Source organism: Esox lucius, chromosome 15 (genome assembly GCF_011004845.1).
Source record: "Esox lucius isolate fEsoLuc1 chromosome 15, fEsoLuc1.pri, whole genome shotgun sequence".
Lineage (NCBI taxonomy): Eukaryota > Metazoa > Chordata > Actinopteri > Esociformes > Esocidae > Esox > Esox lucius.
Genome location: NC_047583.1, coordinates 23,219,092 through 23,229,401, shown reverse-complemented (window position 1 = coordinate 23,229,401; position 10,310 = coordinate 23,219,092). Strand labels below are relative to the sequence as shown.

The 10,310-nt window shown below is 40.1% G+C and overlaps 1 long non-coding RNA gene across 1 annotated transcript; it reads left to right on the top strand.

The window, feature by feature from the left end:
- Nucleotides 1-3,074: 3,074 nt before the first annotated feature.
- Nucleotides 3,075-7,137, top strand: LOC109616670. The gene is made up of 3 exons (XR_002197908.1): nucleotides 3,075-3,144; nucleotides 5,699-5,880; nucleotides 6,854-7,137. It is a non-coding gene; the product is annotated as an uncharacterized LOC109616670 (long non-coding RNA).
- The last annotated feature ends 3,173 nt before the right edge of the window (nucleotides 7,138-10,310 follow it).

Genomic DNA, 10,310 nt, shown 5'->3' with positions numbered 1-10,310 from the left:
CTGTTCATCTAAGTCTTTGGGAACTCATTAGTGGTCATCCATGACCTGTTTTAGTGGGTGTGGTGGCCATTGCACTATTTAATTTGCCACTTAATGGATTATTGGTGAAAGTGTTTTAGACACACTAATGAAATAATGTTCAGTCATAATACCCAGTTGTGTGATGATCCCATTTAATGAATTAAAATATAAGCTGAAAGATGAAGTTTGAGTATTTATCATGATGATGATGATTATGAGAAAAAAAATATGAATCTACATCAACTCTCATGGATGCCTCCTACCAGTTAACCTGTGACCTTAAACAGCTGAGCCACTACCTGCCCTTTAACCCAGTGAAACTGCTTTCCATTGGTGAGAACTGACAGCCCATATAAACATAAATAGACAACTTAAACTATATCAAAACAGGGTATTAATACAAAGTGACTCACAGTCCCTTAGTCATCCATCACAATGGGAAAAGGACAATTATTTATTTGGAAGGTTTGACAGAAGAAAGCCTCTGATGTCACCAAAATACAAAAATAAATGCCTGGAATTCTCTACATGTTATTCGAACATTGATTGGTACCAGCTTCTATGGTCTCATCAGCCTAAAATGTACTTTTTGCCACAAACACTCAGTGTGGGTAAACTGAATAGGAGATGAATAAACTGAAAAATATAAATTCAATTTTTACTTAAATATTCAATAATTCTTCAGTATTTAGTACAGCCATTTGTAATTATACCCTAAATTGTCCTTTCCTAGCCTATACTCTGTGTGGCTGGTCATGTTCTTTCATCAGAATGTTTTTGAATGAATTAATTATTTATTACATTGTTTTAAACAGTTTTCTCTCAATAAAATGTTTGATTCATAAGAATTCTTTAGTGTAAGATTAAGACGAAAAAATCTTTCACTGATTTCTTTGTTCATATTTACCTACGGTGCCAGTAACTGTGGAAGGCATTCTATATTACAAATCCGATTCCAAAAAAGTTGGGACACTGTACAATTGTGAATAAACAGAATGCGGAAGTTTCAAATTTCAATATTTTATTCAGAATACAACATAGATGATATATCAAATGTTTAAACTGAGAAAATGTATCACTTTTAGGGAAAAATAAGTTGATTTAAAATTTCATGGCATCAACACATCTCAAAAAAGTTGGGACAAGGCCATGTTTACCACTGTGTGGCATCCCCTCTTCTTTTTATAACAGACTGAAAACGTCTGGGGACTGAGGAGACAAGTTGCTCAAGTTTATGAATAGGAATTTTGGCCCATTCTTGTCTAATACAGGCTTCTAGTTGCTCAACTGTCTTAGGTCTTCTTTGTCGCACCTTCCTCTTCATGATGCGCCAAATGTTTTCTATGGGTGAAAGATCTGGACTGCAGGCTGGCCATTTCAGTACCCGGGTCCTTCTTCTATGCAACCATGACATTGTAATTGATGCAGTATGTGGTCTGGCATTGTCATGTTGGAAAATGCAAGGTCTTCCCTGAAAGAGACAACGTCTGGATAGGAGCATATGTTGTTCTAGAACTTGGATATAACTGTCAGCATTGATGGTGGCTTTCCAGATGTGTAGGCTGCCCATGCCACATGCACTCATGCAACCCCATACCATCAGAGATGCAGGCTTCTGAACTGAGCGCTGATAACTTGGGTTGTCCTTGTCCTCTTTAGTCTGGATGACATGGCGTCCCAGTTTTCCAAAATTAACTTCAAATATTAATTCGTCTGACCACAGAACACTTTTCCACTTTGCCACAGTCCATTTTAAATAATCCTTGGCCCAGAGAAAATGCCTGCGCTTTTGGATCCTGTTTAGATATGGCTTCTTTTTTGACCTATAGAGTTTTAGCCAGCAACAGCGAATGGCATGTGGATTGTGTTCACCGACAATGTTTTCTGGGAGTATTCCTGAGCCCATGTTGTGATTTCCATTACAGTATCATTCCTGTATGTGATGCAGTGCCATCTGAGGGCCCGAAGATCACGGGCATCCAGTATGGTTTTTCGGCCTTGACCCTTACGCACAGAGATTGTTCCAGATTCTCTGAATCTTTGGATGATATTATGCACTGTAGATGATGATAACTTCAAGCTCTTTGCAATTTATCTCTGAGAAACTCCTTTCTGATATTGCTCCACTATTTTTTGCCACAGCATTGGGAGAATTGGTGATCCTCTGCCCATCTTGACTTCTGAGAGAGACTGCCACTCTGAGAGGCTCTTTTTATACCCAATCATGTTGCCAATTGACATAATAAGTAGCAAATTGGTCCTCCAGCTGTTCTTTATCTGTACATTTAACTTTTCCGGCCTCTTATTGCTACCTGTCCCAACTTTTTTGGAATGTGTAGCTCTCATGAAATCCAAAATGAGCCAATATTTGGCATGACATTACAAAATGTCTCACTTTCAACATTCGATATGTTATCTGTATTCTATTGTGAATTAAATATAAGTTTATGAGATTTGTAAATTATTCCATTCCTTTTTTACTCACAATTTGTACAGTGTCCCAACTTTTTTGGAATTGGGTTTGTATTTGAAATAATTAGTGATTTGACTGTCCGTGAAATCAGGAAATCATGTAAAAAAAAATTCATAATGCTTTTTACCTACACTCCAAATCAGCCAGTTGATGATATGGGAATACCTATCTAGTACACATGCATCCATATTGTCATGACTAAGTCAATTCTTAGTTGAAGTTTCCTCCAAGTAGGCACTGCATTTTCAGATGAATATAATTTCTTCCTGTAAATACCACAGGGCCAAGCAGTTCTCTTATTCCGCCTCGGTTCAATGCACTGTATTGACAAAAATGTCATATGCAGTTTTTCTCTTTGCAAAAATGTCCCATGTTGAAGTTTGATGATTATATTATTTCACAAATATGCAGTTACTGAAAGAGTGTTAAAATGGAAGCCAAACTTGTGATGTATTTAGATAATTTTCCAAGTTGCCATTATCTACAACGATACCATTAGAAATCTGTCTCATATTACTAAAACTATATCTATTTGTTTTTCAAGACAGCAATGAGGATTCCCCTGTACTCCATCTGCAACCACTGGCTGAAACACAGGAAACATCCATATCTGCTCTCAACTGATCAAGACTATTTGGGCACCATTAAAGGTGACAGACTGAGTGATGTGTGACAAATAGAACAGAAAGCGTCGCAGGGAGATGTTTTTCCCCCATTTAACATATTAATCGAAGGCCACCTATTTTTACATAGTTCTGTGTGTGTGCGTGTGAGAGAGTGTGTGCGTTTGTTTGTGTTTGGGCGTGAGGGGAGCGTGTATGCGCACTTGTATGCGTGCATGTGTGTGTATTTATAAGAACTGTGCCAGTTCTGTTGGCAGTGATGGTAGCTGACAGCACTAGCTAGCTATACTGATTGTGTAAAACAGAGTCTTGGTGTCCCAGGCTACTATTCAGCTGCCTCTCCTCTGTTATCCCATCACCTCCTCCAGCAGCCTCTATGATTGAGGTCAGGGTGGGAATTCTTTACTGGCCTAACTAATGTGATTGCATCAGAGCAATACCCTTAAACTACATCAGTCCCTGATCTGCATACTAATTGGCCACACTGTCCTTGACACTGACCTTGAAGAGGCCTTCATTTCCTCGGGGGGGAAGGAGGATTGAGGAGCGGCGGCGCTGGAGGGCCGTGGTGTGGAAGGGGGTGTCAGTTGCACACATTGCCATGCAAAGACACCCTTGCTCTGCATAACCTTCCACCCCCTCTCCAGCCCCCTCTCCAGTTCCCTCCGTATGCATCAATGCAAATTATAACAATGGCCAGGGCTTTATTCCCGGGGTAAGCCTGCGTGACCTTCAGTGACAAGGAGCAGCATAGACAAAAGGCCATTTCTCTCTGACTGCACCCGTGCTGAATCCTAAATAGTACCCTATTCACTATTTAGTTGTTGTTTTGACCAGTGTATGGCCTATTGGGTCCTGGTCAAAAGCAGTGTGCTGTATAGGGAATAGTGTGCCCTTAGGGACATGCATGGACACAGTCCAACCCCTCTTCATCCTCCTTGGCTGCTACAGGGGAAGAGGGCGGGGGGGTGGGTGGGTCATAGGGAAAAAGGGAGCCACAAAAAGGCTTTTTTTTTAATAAGAGAAATAAAATAAAATGCAGAGTAAAAAATTCAAATTTTTGGGAGAATGAGGTTTGTGATTATGGACATACAGTACATGATCATACATTGTCTACTGTGGAAATTATGACATTATTTGTTGGGTTTAAATGATATGTTGAATTTCAAATACTGTGCCTGTCTGCATTACATAACATGGCTAAAACATGAGAAATAATTAGCACATTGGTTTTAGCACTAGCTACAAGAAGTATATCATTTTTATTATTTCTTCATGTTTACACTTTTTATCTTGCATCAGTGCATAATTTTTACAGCAACAGCACTTTAGCTTACCTTACGATTGAATCCAGAGGTTGTGAGTCGTACAGTAAAAATAAACTACTGTCTAACTGGTCTAATACTGTACTTATTTGATTGTTACTCCAACCATTAGGCCCCAACATGTATTTGTTACAATGTTTGTTTGTGACAACAAAACAACATCGACAAATTCCACAAAAGACCTAGAACAAAAATTAAACACCCTGAACAACTTCCCATGTAGTGCCAGGTGTAAAACTACAAAGTGTGTGAGAGAGTGTGTTCCTTAGACTCTGTAATTTCAGAATAAATGTATGTAATTTACTTGTTTTGTTTGCTCAACCTGCTGGGGTCATAATGATCTGTCATGGACCGATTACATAAACATAAATAGTTCTATAGATCGGTAATAAAATAATGGTTTACGTGAGATGGTGGAGCTCTTTGTTCCAGTCCCAGTTCCTAACACATATACAGCCAGAACATCATGGATGACCTGATCCATTACGGAAGACTCTATAAACATAACCCTTCTATAACTCTTCTATAGAACATTAAACATGTCAAGACATGTAGACTTGTATGTGAACTTTCATTGGTCAAACCCTGAGGTCCGTGGTTGTATGCTGAGGATATACATGCAGGCAGAGTTCCGTTTGTACATTTCGGTCTATGCTTGCAAGGTTATTTATGCAAGTTTCTACATTTTGGTTCCTGCTTGTACGATATATATATTTTACAGAATGTACAGTGAAGTTTGAACACATTTTACAAAGTTGCAAATGTGTTACCAAATATTTGTATGAATTCTACTTGGATTGCAAACATAATATATTTTCAGGATTACAACAAAAGCATTCCCAGCCTCATTTATGCACAGGTGAGACTAAAATACACAGACAGGTGCTTTTCTTGACACTGTCTAAACGCTCTCGCTTGAAGTGAATATTAAAAAATATAGCTACTTTGCTGTTCTGCAATGATTCCCAGTGAATAACCTAGGCTACTACAAAGATGTTGTATTTCTGAATGTATGGGATTATTGTGGCCAAGTGTAACATCCACAAAACAACTTTACCTCACTCCTGACAGTGAATTTTTCTATTCTAGCTTATTCACGGTCCTCAAGGTAACCAAATAGACAACATTTGTTTTAAAAACAAGTATGGTTGTCACAGCAACTCAAAATGTTGATGGCATCATTAATGAATGGTTAATGTTTCTTATTTCTATATTTAATCAAAGACCACATGCTTTTTCTCACTCTTTCTCCATAGTTGAAAAGCACAATCTTTCAAACAGTACTTGTTCTAAACGGAACCTGAGCAGAGAGAAGACAGTTCAGCACCATGCTTCTGCCCGTGGGACAGCTAAGGCATTACACACTCAGATTCCCCTGCTGAAAGGCAAGCCCCACTTCCTCTTAATGTGTGGCAATTTGCCAGATGTCATTGACAAGGTAAGTGTTGATTTCAATACAATGATAGGCAAAGCAAAGGAGGGAAACTTCAGAACAATGGTACATAGCTTTCCTTTGGAGTTTTTTGCTTTCTTTCCTTCTTTTTTTCCTCTTGAAAATTGAGAAAAGTGTCAAGTTTGTGACAAGTGTATTTCTTTTTTTTTCTTTGTTTCCTTTCCCCTTCTATCTGTGATGCTTTTACAACCAAAAGTTTATTGTCTTTTGTTCTTCAGGTAGTTTGACCTAGTTAGTGTTGCTCACACATCGTATACATAACGCATTAAGGAAAAAGAGGGAGAGCTAATTTACGGCACCATTATCACAGTGCTATAACTAAATGCTAAATAGTCACAGTGTAATGCAATACAACTGCTATCAAGAAATGCTAAAATAATATTTTTTTAAATTACTGAATCAATAGATTATGAAGTTTTACTCTAATTAAATAAGATGCCATTCTATGTAAAACACCTCACCTAATGAACAAAAACACTAATTAAACAGTTTACGTAAATACACAAGGGTACTTATAATTGAAATTAATTGATTTGTTTGTTAGTTTCAAAGACGCCTTTCAGGCAATATTTTCAGGTTTTGATATTTTCTATGACTAGTTTATCTGTAATGGTTCTCAGGAGAAATACAAGGTCATAACTAATTCAATTACAACTTAAATTAATTACATTTGTTTGATGTAAAATTTAAATAATGACATATTGATGAATCATTACGTATGTTCTTATATTTGTGTGCTGAAGTTTTAAACAACAGCACACAACTTTAAATGAAGTGTTCAACAATCTATGATGAACTTTCTAACTTAATCTTATCACAATTGTAGCCAGCTGTATTGCTCTTAGGTCATCAGCGCTAATGTTATCTTATCTGTGTTTCAGAACCAGGTTTGTAATCATGTCTCTGTTCTATATATTCTACAACTCTGTTTGTCTTCTGTGATCTCTCTCTCCTTCAGCTGAGACGGTGATCAATACAGCCGAGCGGAGTCTCTGTGATCACTTTATGAGAGGCAGAGTTAGCTTCTAGCTTCTGCGTCCATGATCTTCTCCGTGTTGCTCTCTGCCGTTCCCTGTGCCACTCTGGTTTTGATGTCCTATTAAAAGACCCCAGCATCAGACGAGTCACTCAAACCAAGACTCGTGGGACAGCCAGCCTCCACGACACTGGATGTGTGCATCATTAGATGCAGTGCCACTTACATTACCTTCCATCTCAAACCCATCGCCTGCCTGCCTACCAGCCGGAATAAGGAGGGGGAAACAACACAGTCTCTCTCCACCAAAGATCTTTCAATACAAAAGAGGAAGCGGAAAGCTCAGAGGGACGGGGGAATGTACTTAGAGATATTTAAAGCGGAGATGGGCTTTGTTAAAGAGATGGTGGGTCCCCTGGGTTTCCTGCACTAGAATAAGTTAGTGGATCTGATGGTGTTCTGGCCCTGTTAGAGTAGTCACCTCAGAGCTGGGAATGATACAATGGGATAATTATACTGCAGGGTTTCAGGCCCTGACATAGCTGTCACCTGGGAAGTACAGGGGAGAGACAGAAATGCCTTCTTCTTCGATGGGAACTCTATCAGAGGGGTGTGAAATGGGGTGTCAAAAGTTTTGGAGACATATTTATGATGTGAGTCATCAGAGCGCTGATTGTTGGTGTTATGTAGTTCAGGTTCAGTTCAGGTCTTTCTTATTTGTTCTTATAATGAGAAGTGCTATCCATCGTTGGAGTGGGTTTGGGTTCTTGCTAATCTAGAGTCCAAAACGGTCTTCTTTTTCAGTCTAAAGTAAATTAACACATTCTACTTGTCTATGGAAAGTACACATGAAACAATTACAGTAGCATTGTTTAGTTGGCAGAACATGCAATTTTATGTTTACATTTGTTTTACATTTTCATCCCAACAGCTATAAGAATAACAATGGTTTCCAGGGGCTAGATGCCCAAAGCTGTATTTTCTATGTTGCTTAGTTTCTGAAAAACAGAACTGTTATTTCTAGTGAATTTCTAGCATTACTTTGCATATTGTCCCCATAAGGAATGTCCCCGTCAAGAATGTTGATGTGTTGCAAGGGTTTATGAATTCATATGAAATAAATAGGAAGTAAAGATGATAACATACCAAAAGGCAAACAATGGTTTGACTCTTCCCCTCTTCCTATCTTTGTTAAAGAGAGACAGAGGAGGGCAGTAGGAAAGGTAGAGATATAAAGACATTACCCATGCTGTTCTGAGATTCTTTGTACAGGTAACAGTGGAATGGAACCCGCGGAGTTCCCTTTTATGCAAAGCAGCGGGGAGAAAATGTTAAATTGTAGCAGGCCTCTTTATATGTATATAAAAATGGCCTGAACGAGATGCTTATCTTAATAGATGAAGTAAGAGCAAAAGAACTATAATTTTAATCAAATCTGGGCCTCATTGGTGTGACGCTGTCGAGCGCTATTGAGGTTTTAAATGCATGTTGTTGGGCCTTGGAGAAAGGGCTCAGCGGGGGGTGTCTCACAATGTAATTATCCTTCACTTACAGGTATTTCTGTTGCCGTGGTCTTTATCTTCTCTTGTAAAGAGGAAATCAATTTGTACAGATGTATATGAGAGAGAGAGATTGCCTCAAAGAGAAGGGGGGGGCAGGCTGAGACACACAAAAAGGCATTCTTATAAAAGACACGTCATTCTGACAACTGAGGAAGGATGTGGTTTATGTATGTATTTTTGTTTGTTTGTCGGTTCGTTTGATTGATTGTAGTTAGACTGCCATAAGGATTAGCAGGATAAAAACCATTCTAAATGTATTTTGGGAAGAAAAAACATTTAGGTACCACAACCACTCTCGAAGGAAGTAAATCATTCGTTTTTAACTGGACTGGTCTAGATTATTAAATTGGCTGAACTTTTGAATGACGGCAGACTGACAAAAGGAAGAAGAACTGACATACAACTTCAGGGCTACTGCACTGTATATATCCAAACCACAATGCACCATCTTAGCAACATAGTCCATTACACTGAAACCTATACAGCCATACCTACCATTTAAATGACATCAAATAGCTTTCAGAGTTTATGCTTATCAGAACTAGGGGCTGTTTTAATTTGTATTAGGACTGTCTGCATATTTCTACCCTGATTAAGAATGTGGAAGGACGTGTTGGGCCAGAGCAGAGCTGTTAGTTGTTCTATCTCTCTGTGCTAACTACCTCTCAGGAGAAGCCCTATTCAATTAGATTAAACATCACACTGATTACCATTACAAACCTGTTTAAACAGCACAATTACATATCATTTATGTAATAAATCATATTTTATTATCAATGTATGAATTACCTATTTACGAGACATAGATTGAGACCGTTAGTGAAATGGCCCTATTATCTGTTGGTGCTCGCTGGACAAGCTGCCCGGTCCATTTTGATTACTTAATGGAACCGTTTATCCGCTGATATTCATGATTAACCCCCCACCCCCCACCCTACCCACATCTTCTGTGCTAATGAAGGCTGTCTTTGATTTGCAAAAGGGACGATTTGGGTGACGGGTCAGTGGTATGCAGGGCATGGAGCCAGAGAGGTTCAGACACAGTATGGCTGAAAACAGCATTATATCAATTAAGGTCAGCAGCCTCCCACTGTAGACTGGTCAAGAGAGATAACATCACAGTGGCTCTTACACACACACGCACACACACGTACGCACACACACACACACACACACACACACACACGTATGTGCACCCACACACAAAAACACGTACACACACCCAGCCCTGGCAACACTCCCCCCTCCGAATGGGGAGATGACACCAAAGATTACACCATTGGTGTCCGGCTCTAGCTGAGCCCCTTCGATCACAGTTGGCGTCGTTAATTAAGCGCTAGCGTTTTCAAGCATATTCTATGGTTTGTATGGAGCTGTGGACGTTTAGAGCAGGCCAGAAAGGCGAGGGATGACGGCTTCTGTCAGAGGAGATGCTGGACCTCCTAAATGATTTCCAGCCCAATTAGTGCCATTAGAAGAGGTCCACCGCCTGGAGATGGTCAGACCCGGGACAGCCATGACGCCTCAGATGGCAGCCTAATGATGTTGATGGCCCATCTCTGCCCATATACCGCAACCCACTCCAGCATTAGACAGCTCCCAGACCAGGCCGACCCTGGACCATCACGGACCCATCTCCCGGCCCAGCCGTGGATATGACAGGATGGACACACGAGGCAGTTCAACGCCCAAGCTAGCAAACCAACAGACGGACCTCACGCCTGGCCCGGGGAACTGCAAACCCGACGGCCTCAGAGTCACTGAGCGGCTTGACACCTCTCGGGCGAGCAAACGAGAGGAGCGGAAAGGACATCAGACCCAGGGATAACAGCCCGGCTAAAGAGGTGGCGGCTCGCTGTAGGTCTGTCCGGCCACGC